At 38.1% G+C, this 12,216-nt stretch overlaps 1 pseudogene; it reads right to left on the bottom strand.

Moving 5' to 3' along the window:
- LOC141427211 (2-acylglycerol O-acyltransferase 1-like) overlaps nt 1–11,844 on the bottom strand; it is a 16,123-nt pseudogene extending 4,279 nt beyond the window's left edge.
- Between the last annotated feature and the right edge of the window lie 372 nt (nt 11,845–12,216).

The raw sequence follows: 12,216 nt of genomic DNA, 5'->3' as shown, positions 1-12,216 counted from the left end.
ATGTTTATTACTCCGTCCTCTCGACAGTAAAGCGAGCGAATTCGTGGTTATAGACTGGTTATTAATATGATGATGGATGATGATGGCGGTGGTGATGATGATGACGATAATGATGATCATGATGATGATAGTGATGATGATGTAACAAGTCATAAAAACTGACCTTTTCCTGGAAGCGACGCAGCAGACTGTCCCGAGGGTTGTTGAGTGGCCGGAAGACGTCTGGCTCTCCGAAAGAGAACACTGGCACCAGGGGAGCTCTGAAATGTATAATACATAAACATAAATATTTCTTAACCCTTAAATTGACAGGGTGCACCACAATGAACATGATTTAATTATTACTTATTATTCCTCTCAATGGTAACCCACAGACTACTAAGAGATACTAACGTATTGGTAACCAACCTAAATAATGTATCGAGTAACGACGAGGTTAAGATTTTTTAATTTGACAATTTAAAGGTTTAAAACGGCCAACAGCAAACACAGTGTGCAGGAGGGGGGAGAACTGGACTCTTAACAAAAACTAGCAAGCTTAATATTTTGCCAACAAAGTGGGCCAATTTTTGTGCCACTAAGTTTATTAATCCCGACTTTTCCCATAATAGGTGTAGGAGATGAAAGGTATATACTTATTTAAAAAAAAAAAACTGTCGTCTTGAAAACATAACGAAGCCGAAGTAATTGTATCGGAAGTGTTATGTTTTATGTCCTCTAAGGTTAAATGTGATATATCACGTTCTAATCTACACGATAGCAGGGGCAAAAACGCGCAGATTGTCAAGCTATAAATATATTTACGAGCGAATATTTACAAACAAGATAACGCACGTGATGGTTGCAGTTCATTTTAAGGTTCATTGAGAAGCTGGTCATTCTTGTGACGCGTATTAATGTCAGCGGTCAAAAGGAACACCCTGTATGTACAATGAGATTGAGGGGCGAGGCTATAATATTAGAGAGATCTCTCCAGGCAGATCTTATTCCGGTGGACCCAAGTCGGAAGTTTGTGTTTATGCGTCCCCATTGAAAAACTTCTATGACGCTATGCAGGATGTTGGAGTTTCTAATATGCTTATTAGTTGGCGATAACGGTCGCTACAAGATTAATGACAATAAAATTAAACTGCAGCGTTTTCTCAATTCATTGCGCAGCCAAGGGCTTGCCTTCAGTGGTTACCTAACAGCACACGCAATGAACAGAAAATATGCGCTACGTAAAGCGTGCCTTAAAATGTGACTTGTAACTAAAATATTTCAGCAGATAATTGAGTAAGTTTAAAAGTGAATAGCATTAGAGCCATCCGGCACCCGACCAGCACCACTCCACTCTACGTCAACAGGTGGTCCAAGGGTCGTCCATCCGTCGTCACCAGTGAACCCTGCGTGATCAACGAGTGGATCCCGCGTGCTCTCAGAATTTTCGAGTAGACTAATATGAAGGGTGGGTGGGGAGCGCTACAATGGCCTCGTGAACCGAGAGCCAGCGTGGGAGCAGCGAGCTATCACCGAGTGGCCCACACAGATATAGATTACACTAGATTACGCAAATGCATCTACTTCGCGTGTCCGAGCCCCAGATTTACCGCTAACTGACTAATCATGACTAGTGACTGACTCGACCCCCCGGCGCGGGCGGGCGGCGCATTTGAATCAATTTTGCGCGGACATCGGGGAATTCACATCGCTAATTCGCTCTTGAGACAAAGTGACACGGTTGGTTTTCATACAGATTGAGGTGTTTGCGTTATCTAGTGTAGTGTAATCTATATCTGTGGGCCCACTCGCCGCCATCCGCGGGTAGATACCTCACGAGCGAAGCGATCCGGTGACGCTATATACGGAGTTGATGTAGTGAGAGCATGTCCATACAAATCCATATAAAGAATATTAACCGCTCGAGGTGAGACGGTCTGGGTTGGCGGGTGGCTCAAATGAGCTGTCACCTTTAATTATCATTTTTTTATAATAAGGTAATAAGTACTCACCCAGACGTCATAGCAATCCGGACGAATCCCTTCCTCCTGCTCAAGATGACATTGTACTCCCGGGATGGGCGTCCAAAGCCTCAGCCGCTCCGCCCACGATCAGGGTCACACAATTACCCTTATTCTTTTTAGCATCAAGTAGGTACAATATACTTTCCCTGGACGCCGGGCACCCGCCCAACGCGAGAATCAAATCCCGGAACAAAGGCACCAAGAAATGGGCTCCCAAAGTCATCATGTTACATTTCATTCCCGGAAAAATCTTGTAGAAATCTAAGGCATTGGTGGCGAAGGCACCAAAAGCACCAGCGCACACTAAACCATGAGGGAAGCAGGCGAAGAGGTAGTTTTTGGAAGGATCCAGATCAGCGGTCTTGACTAGTTTCAGGGGGAAGTAGTCTCGGTAGAAGCGCCACCACGACCAGTTTCTGACGAACTCGAATCTGGAAGGAAAGAGTAAGACAGCCGGTGAAATTACTAGCACTTGAGGTATCCCATCTTAGGCCTCTAGGTTGGCAACGCATCTGCAATACCCCTGGTATTGCAGATGTTTATGGGCGGTGGTGATCTCTTAACATCAGGAGACCCACTTGCTCGTTTGCCATCCAGTCGAATAAAAAAAAGAAGGAAATTTTGGGCTTTACAATGGACGAAACGTAATTGCGTTTCCATTATGGAGAAGTACAAAAATAAAAATCTTACGTTGTCGTCCTCCTCTAGACGGCGTGTGCGATATCCCTGAGCATCCACGACAGCATACATCACAGCCCAGCCACCAAATCCGAGTAGAGAAGCTTTATATACAGAGATGCTGAACGGTTCACCCAGCAGGATCAGGCTGATCCAGCCGACCGCGCCCAGGGTTTGGAGACGCCGCGCCATCGGGACGTTGTAGGGCGCCCATTGCACGCCCAGAGCATCTGAAATAGTCCTGGAAAAAATGGTAAAAGCTTAGTTTAGAGGTTGGGGCATGTCGAGCCATACAATTTACAAGATGGTGAAAACTGGAACCTTACGCCCGGAACTGTCTGTCTATACCGTTATACCATCCGTAAAACCGATCACGGAACTCAGACATGGTCTTGGACCCTCATGTTTCACCTCACCTTCACGTCACCTTTTATTTTACATTTAAATGGCCATCGTACAGGTTTTAACCTTTTAGGCCGCGGGCTCGGTGCCAGCGGAACTTAGCGGGCAGCAGGGAGCGCACTACTGACGCACTGACTCACTTCTAATGCTTTAAACTTTCTTGATTTACTCTCATACTCAAATACTACTTTGACGTTTCGATCACATTACAGTGGCCGTGGTCACGAGTAGACACTCTGCTGCTTTGCGTTTGTGGTAGATACATTATATTTTAACTGACTCACTTACTCAGCTGGTATGGGAGAGGAGTTCTCGCCTGAAAATCCTGTCATATTTCTGTCGTAATCCTGTCATTTAATATTTTCTGGATACGGAGCGTGGGAATTTGTAAACTATAATTTTTAAAATGATTTCGATGAGTTACATTTTAATTTTGTTACTATTATGAATTAAAAATTTTCATGTCCATTTCAGTTATTTATTACATCGAAATAATTTTCATATTTCAAGTTGGTTACGATTGTCAACATAATTCGTTAGGTACCTAAGTAGACACCTACCTTTTTAGAGCTCCGTACCCAAATTGGCAAAAACTGAACCAATTAACTAAAATAATTTCTTTGCTCACCCGCGACCTAATGATAGCTAAGTTTATTTATGTGTGTTCTTCAGTGTGGAGGTAGAGGAACTGCATGAACACGCCACGCATATTTTGCATAAACGTAGCTATCATAAATGTTGCGGGTGAGCAAAGAAGTTCTTTTAGTTCATTGATATGGACTTCCGCAAAGTAACGCCTGATTCAATAAATTATTTAAAACCGGCCAAGAGCGTGTCGGACACGCCCAAAATAGGGTTACGAAGCCATTACGAAAAAAATAAGTAATATTTTTCTAAGGATTTCGTATTTTATACGGAATCTTCCAAATTTAGGTATATTTTATACCTTAGGCTGCTATTTACTCTTAAACTACCAATATTTCTCAAGTAAACTTAGCCGTTATAGTTTTCCTTGAAAGTTTGATATACTTACTACCATCCTGAATTTTTTTCAAATTTTTCCACCCACCGGTTTAGATTTTAGAGCAGGGAGGGACGCTCGATTTTAATGAAAATTTGCACTTTAAAGTTGAATATTTCGCAAAAAAATCACTGAATCGAAAAATCGTCTTGCAACCCCTAATGGACCTATCCAACGATACCCCACACTATGGGGTTGGATGAGAAAAAAAATCACCCCCACTTTACGTCTATGGGAGGTACCCTAAAAAAAAACTTTTTTTAATTTTTTAGTGTACCATTTTGTCGGCAAAGTTTACATATATATCCGTACAAAATCACAGCTTTCTACCATTGATAGTCCCTGAGCAAAGCCGCGAAAGGACAGACAGACAGACAGACATGACGAAACTATAAGGGTTCCGTTTTTGCCATTTTGGCTCCGGACCCTAAAAACGGAACCCTTATAATTTCACCATGCCTGTCAGTCCGTTCATCCGTTTATCTAAGCTGTCTGTCCGTCTGCAGCTTAGCTGAAACTATCAGTGCTAGAAAACTGTAATTTTACTATTTTTGCATGGCTAACTTAATAGGTATGCATTTTCAAACACAAGACAATTCAGAAAACCGAAAATACACCGTAAAATAAACAGACAGACAACTACTTAGACATACCCCAAGCCATCTTTGATATGCGCCCAGATTTCACCAAAGTCCATCATAATACTACTTAAAACGCCGCAGGTTCCTTCTAAACTGAGCTACAGGATACAAGAATTAGAATATATTTTATCAGTCAATAACACGAGTAGTTTTAATATTATAGATATACTATCAGCATGATTATCCGACAGTAATGCGTGCCGGCTACATGACTTACTACTAAGAAAATAGACGCTATATTCGTTCATATCTGAGGTACCTATAGTCTTATTCAAATTGTCAAATGATACTGGAAAAATGGTAATCACTGTTGCTATTGGATAGTCCTGACCATTGGACCGTAAGTAAATAGCAAAGTCCACTTGATTACTCACCGTTTAGTAATATTAATTAAATAAAATTTCATTCAAAATCTCAAACTAAATCCAATGAAGGTTTCAATGACGGAAGCCTGTCGCCGATATCTGTCTGTCCTGTCATATCCGTGCAGATATGACGGAGCTAGCTTTACCCCGCGGCTTTGCACGCGTAAATCGGTAGATACGCAGTTGAATTGAAATTCCGGGATTTTATTAAATTCTCTTGGGAATTCCCTAAAATTAAATCGTGGTTTTCATTGACGTTAAATCAAAACCTATGCCAAATTTCATGACTCAGGGGACAGGCAGGATAATGCCGCTGACGCCGATGGGCGTCTGTTCTGCAGAAGCGTCGGCATCGCGGCAAAGTACGTAATCTAGCGGCAATGAATGGGTTAATAGTTTGTATAAAATTGTCAGAAGGCTTGCAGTGACAAAGGTACTAAACTGTAAATCTATTTTTGACCTCGACTGTACATATACACATACCTACATAGTATATTATCATCTACATAGTGGTAGTGAGCGACCTAAAACCTTGACTTGACAATGAACATCCATTTAGCATGTCGTCTCGGATTCTCTTCGAGACAATTACTAGACGTAAACTGATATTCAAATGGTCCCAACGGAAGATCAGCGTCGACTGCAAAGTAGACAACATACTGGCTGAGTTGGGACCATTTCGTGACATGTCTATCTCGGCTTTCGTTTTTAGGGTTCCGTAGCCAAATGGCAAAAAACGGAACCCTTATGGATTCGTCATGTCTGTCTGTCCGTCCGTATGTCACAGCCACTTTTTTCCGAAACTATAAGAACTATGCTGTTGAAACTTGGTAAGTAGATGTATTCTGTGAGCCGCATTAAGATTTTCACACAAAAATAGAAAAAAAAAACAATAAATTTTGGGGGCTGGCCATACTTACTTAGAAATGAAACTCAAATTTTTTTTACATCAAACCCATACGTGTATGGGGTATCTATGGATAGGTCTTCAAAAATGATATTGAGGTTTCTAATACCATTTTTTCTAAACTGTATAGGTTGCTTTTTCCAAAGAGGTAAAATTTATGTTCCCCCCCCCTCCTGTAACTTCTAAAATAAGAGAATGTTAAAACTAAAAAAATATATGATGTACATTACCATGCAAACTTCCACCGAAAATTGGTTTGAACGAGATCTAGTTAGTAGTTTTTTTTTAATACGTCATAAATCGTAAACCGCAATTTACCTTCCATTCAATCAACATATATAAAAAAAAGTGTATGGAACCCTCGGTGCGCGAGTCCGACTCGCACTTGCCCGGTTTTTTTCTTTTATCTATTTTTTTGCTTGTACAAAAATGTGTCACGAATAAATGTTTTTTTCTTTCTTTCTTAGACGTCTTTTATTAGGTAACCGTATGTATACCTACACAGTGTTTTTCTTGATTTCCGTTAACTTTGCCAGACGGCTCAGCAGGGCTACTCCGAAACTCGAAGTTCGTGTCGTGCGGTTCCTCTGACACTTATACTATTTAATATGAGAGCGAGAGGTCGCCTAGTTTATAAAATTTGCATTTTTTAAACGTTGGCCCCTGGCCATACCCCCTGGGAGGACGCCTAAATTTTGGTAGGACTCGGCAGATCCTCGTTTCTAGTGCCAAGATAAAAGTTATAAACAAACTTTCATTGATGTATATGTTTTGCCGCCAAACCGTCGTATTAAGTCCTATTTTACCTGTGCTAGTAGTAGAGGAGACGTGGTGGAAGATCGACCTTCACCTATCTGATAACCGGATGAGACATGTATTTTTTATTAAATATTATTTGTTTAGGTAGTACAAACACGCCTATGATAGCTTGCCTATAGAAAAGTGTTCATGGCTAGAATTAAATCTAATTCTAATTCTAGAATTAATTTTAGTCCATTTTTTAGATTGCCTTCACTCTTTTGATAACCGGTTTTTAGGGTTCCGGAGCCAAAATGGCAAAAACGGAACCCTTATAGTTTCGCCATGTCTGTCTGTCTGTCTATCTGTCTGTCCGTCCGCGGCTTTGCTCAGGGACTATCAATGCTAGAAAGCTGTTTTTTGCACGGATATATATATATATATATATATGTTTACTATGCCAACAAAATAGTACAATTAAAAATTAAAAATAAAATTTTTAGGGTACCTCCCATAGACGTAAAGTAGGGGTGATTTTTTTTTCTCATCCAGCCCTAAAGTGTGGGGTATCGTTGGATTGGTCTTTTAAATTCATTAGGGGTTTGCTAAGGAACGATTTTTCGATTCAGTAATTTGTTTGCGAAATATTCAACTTAAGTTAAAATGTTCCTTAAAATCTAGCGTCCCTCCCCTCTAAAATCTAAACCGGTGAGTGGAAAAATTAAAAAAAATTCGAGATGGTAGTAAGTATATCAAACTTTCAAGGAAAACTATAACGACTAAGTTTGCTTGAGAATTATTAATTGTTTATGAGTAAATAGCAGCCTAAGGTATAAAATATACCTTAACTTGGAAGATTCCGTATAAAATACGAAATCCTTAGAAAAATATTACTTAGTTTTTTCGTAATTGCTACGGAACCCTATTTTGGGTCCTATCTTGGCCGGTTTTTTTTATTCCAACCGATAGTCTTTAATGCGAAAAATATGCCTTGGTGCAAGCCTGCCTACTTATTTTTGGGAACTATATTTTCGGTCACTTAAATTTAGATTTGTCACTAAACTGCGATACCCTAATTATTATTTCTATCCCTAAGAAATATATTGGTCATCAAATTTATCAAATATGTCTTTATCAAGTATGAGTCATCAGATAAATGTAAACCTGTATCCTAAATTATAGTTTGATCATCAAAATTCGATCACCAAAATAATAGATCTGTCACCTAATAAATAGATCAGTTCCTTAATTCGATGCTTCTACTTATTCTACTAAGGCAGGTCTGGTTAGGTACAACGACGAGCAAAGCGAGGAGGAGTGTTAGGTAGAACTGCGACCCTAAGCTTTTTACTAATACTTGTATGATGAATATAAATGTTTTTAGCAGGTACTTGAATCTTGGATGTTTGTATGTATTTAAGTACATATGTACCTATGTCTACCCGTTGTTCAGCACCCATAGAACAAATTTTGCTTAGTTTGGGGCTGGGTCAATTGGTGTAATTTGTGAGAAGATATTATTATTATTATTTCATTCATTGTTTATCATTATCGTCAAATTTTAGTTAAATTATTTGATGATAAATATTATTTTCTAGTGATTATAATTAATTATTAGGAAACCATTTCTATATTGTTTAGTAATTCAGTTTTAGTGACACATTTCTTATTTTGGAACCCAATATAATTATTTGTTGATCAATATTATTTCCGAGTAATTTTTAAATAATATTTAGCTAACCGTTTTAATATTATTTGGTGATTCAATTTAGGTGACAGATCTACTATTTTAGGAACAAATATTATTTAATTGGTCGCCGAAAACGCATTTATTCGGTGATCAATAAAATCATACCATACATACACAAATTCACAGAGAGTCGCAGTTCTACCCAATACTCCTTCTCGCTTAAATTCGCTCGTCGTCTTACCTAACCAGACTTGCCTTAGTAGATTAGGTAGAAGTATCGAGTTAAGGAACTGTTCTATGTTTTAGGTAACAGATCTATTATTTTAGTGATCGAATTTTGATGATCAAACTATAATTTAGAATACAGGTTTACATTAATCTGATGACTCATACTTAGAGACAGATTTGATTAATTTGATGACCAACATATTTCTTAGGGATAGATATAATAATTAGGGTATCGCAGTTTAGTGACAAATATAAATTTAAGTGAAAAAAAATATAGTTCCCAAATATTATCGCCAGGCTTCAAAGTTTTTGAATTGGAGCAGTTTAATATATGTGCGAGAGAGAAAGAAGAGCGTCCGAGGTCCGCGTGATAGAATTGGAACATAGCAGACATTTGAAATTTACCACGAGCTTCACGGTGACGGAAAATATCGCGACGATACCTACACAAACCTGCGAAGCCAATCAATGGTATGCACGGAACTGTATAATGTATTTGATGGTTTGTCACATACCGTATGTGTGTGGCCCGTGTGGGAAATGGGAGTTTAAAAAAAAGTACCTTTTCTTTCAAAACGTATTTTTTTATTTTCTCATAAGTATAAATTTTATGAGTTTATTTTGGGACCCCAAATCCCCCCATACATATGAAAAAACGTCACAGAATTTACATTTTTGTTTGAGACATTTTTTAAACTACCTATCGAAATCGATTGTGCTCTTGATTCTGAGCAGAAAAAACCATATTTTTTCTAAAATTAAAAAAAGAACAGGTACATTTTTTGTGAAAATGCCCAACTACCTACGGCCGATAAGCTCTCTCATTCTGAGATGAAACGTGTGCCCAGCAGTGGGACGTGAAAGGATAGGCTAGACTAGAACGATGATAAATGACCTCTTCACATCAAATTCTATTATTATCTACAGTTATGAAATAAATGGAATATTTTTACTAATTAGCTAGGTATGGTAAAAACAACAACATTACAAAATAATCGAATGTTTGTAGGTTACACGAGATAAATTCGTACACATATGGTAAAAGGTACAAGGTACAAGGTAAATTAATATTAACTGATAGTAGGAACGATAGCTGAAGGCAAATTAACCATGTCTTATATTAATAAGTCTAGTAATAGGTCTATTATATAATTTGTACATTATTTTTTGTGTATTTGTTTTTTAATATTTATTTGTCGGTATTAATGGCTACGTGTTCCTCTTGTGCTCTTATCTGCAGCTCCACCTACATTAGTCTGTTGATTCATATTTATTTATTTCTCAGAAAATTGGTGTTCTCTGGAAAGATCGCTTTTTTAGCATAACGAGACCGGGCCTATTGTCGTAACTGATAGACCTTCTATAATTTTGTAAGGCACCGTGCTTTTGGTGATCAATAAAAATTGTATCAATTTTGTATTGTATTGTAAAAGTAGCCGTTACTCGCGACTCCGTCTACGTAGAATTAGTTTATCGCTATCCCGCAAGAACCTATGCAATTTTCCGGGATAAAAACTATCCAGTGTCCTTCCCTGGGACTCAAACTATCTGTATACCGAATTTCATCTAAATCGGTTCAGCGGTTTAGACGTGATGAGGTAACAAACAGACTAACAAACTATTGCATTTATAATATTAGTGGGATCTAAAAACCGGCCAACTGCAAATCAGGCTCGCGCACCGAGGGTTTCGTACATTTAGAATAAAATATTAATATTGGCACTTGAGCTGTTGTTTCTGGTTTTTCTGTGCATCCATGTCTCAGTTTGTATTTTCGATATGGTTTCACGGGATACCCGTAAAAGTAACAAATTTGGAGTTGAAATAAAAAATACAAAAAGACTCCAAAAAACCAATCAATCATAAACGTAATCATAATCATAAAAATCGTATGGCAATGGAACTATAATAATTACGGCAGAATCTAAATCAAAATAAACCATTACATTTAGGCACCAATGCACTTAAACTTGATAAGGCCGTGTTTACTTCTCCTATATTTGCTTAACTAACTAAAGCCCATGTCGTATAACCACTAACCTAACGAACAAAAAGTTGGAAAACCCCCGACTTTGTCACTTCAAAGTTCAATATCTCAAAAACGGCTGAACCGATTTGATGAAACATGCCTAAGAACCATTGCTAGAAAACCTGATTTCAAATAAAAAAACCACATTCACATCGGTCCACCCGTTTAAGAGCTACGGTGCCACAGACAGTCAGACACGCATAGCGGTCAAACTTATAACACCCCTTTTTGCGTCGGAGGTTAATAACCTCCTCCTTTTTTTGAAGTCGGTTAAAAATAGATTTCGAGCTGTTGCCCGGGACTCCGTCCACGTAGAATTCGTTTACTGCTATATTCCTCGGATCTATGAAATTTTCTGGGATAAATAATATCTCATGTAGGTACTTTCGGGACTCAAACTATCTGTGTACCGAATTTCATCTAAATCGGTTCAACAGTTTAGACGTGATAAGGTAACAAACAAATAAAATTAAAACCTTTCGCATTTTACCATCAGGAGACCCACTTGCTCGTTTGCCATCCAGTCGAATAAAAAAAAATTATAATATTAGTTGGAACACCAACTAATACCTAGTTGTAGCCTAGTGGTTTGACCTGCTTCTCAAGCAGAGACGATCCTCTCGATCCCGGCTCGCAACTCTCAAGTTTACTGAGTTCATTTGAAAAATTACCATGAACTTTACGGTGATGACTGGTGAAATACATAGTGAGGAGCACACACTTGCCAAAAAATGGATAGTGTGAAGTTCCCAAACCGCACTGGACTGCTCCGCAGTGGGCCGTATGTCTTTTTTTGTATATTTTGAATTTCACAGCGCATTTGTTTTTTAAATGTATGTAATGATTTTTTTTTATTGAAAAATAAACAAATAGGCCGAGATGACTCACCCACAAGCAACATTCGATAACATTAAAAAACAACTTACTTGATAACAGTTAGTATAACTTCTAACATATTAAACAAGTGATTAGTAATATACTGCACAAACACACGCATTCGTAATGGAGTGACTAACACGACTGAACATGCACTGAACTAAATCAAGAGAAGTAAAATCAAACTGAACATATTCCATGGATTCTTCTGCATTAAGACACTGATAATTCTTTTGTTTAACGAATGCCAAGAGAAAATGTGGGTAGATATATAAAATGTGGAAGAAGGCAGTTGACATTTAATATAACTTAATCAAATATCATCCTATTGCTTATATACCTTGCAATTATCTCTGTATCTTAGGTACCATCAGCCAAATAAGTGGTCTATCAATTTTTAAACAAGTTCCTATCAAATGATATGACATGCAAACGATTATCAATTTTAGAGTATGGCGTATAATATTTCAGTATCCTGCTCGTATTATTATGAATAACCGTAAACCGTAAAGAAAAGTAACTTTTCCTCCCTGAGAAGAGGGAGCAAAGTGCAACTTTTCTGTTCAAGGTTTTTCTAAGTGTTTTATTGCAAATGCCATTTTTTGAAGTTGATAATTGTAAAGCCCCGCCATTTTCTA

The sequence above is a fragment of the Choristoneura fumiferana genome, chromosome 4 (genome assembly GCF_025370935.1).
Source record: "Choristoneura fumiferana chromosome 4, NRCan_CFum_1, whole genome shotgun sequence".
Lineage (NCBI taxonomy): Eukaryota > Metazoa > Arthropoda > Insecta > Lepidoptera > Tortricidae > Choristoneura > Choristoneura fumiferana.
This window is presented reverse-complemented; position numbering and strand designations above follow the sequence as displayed.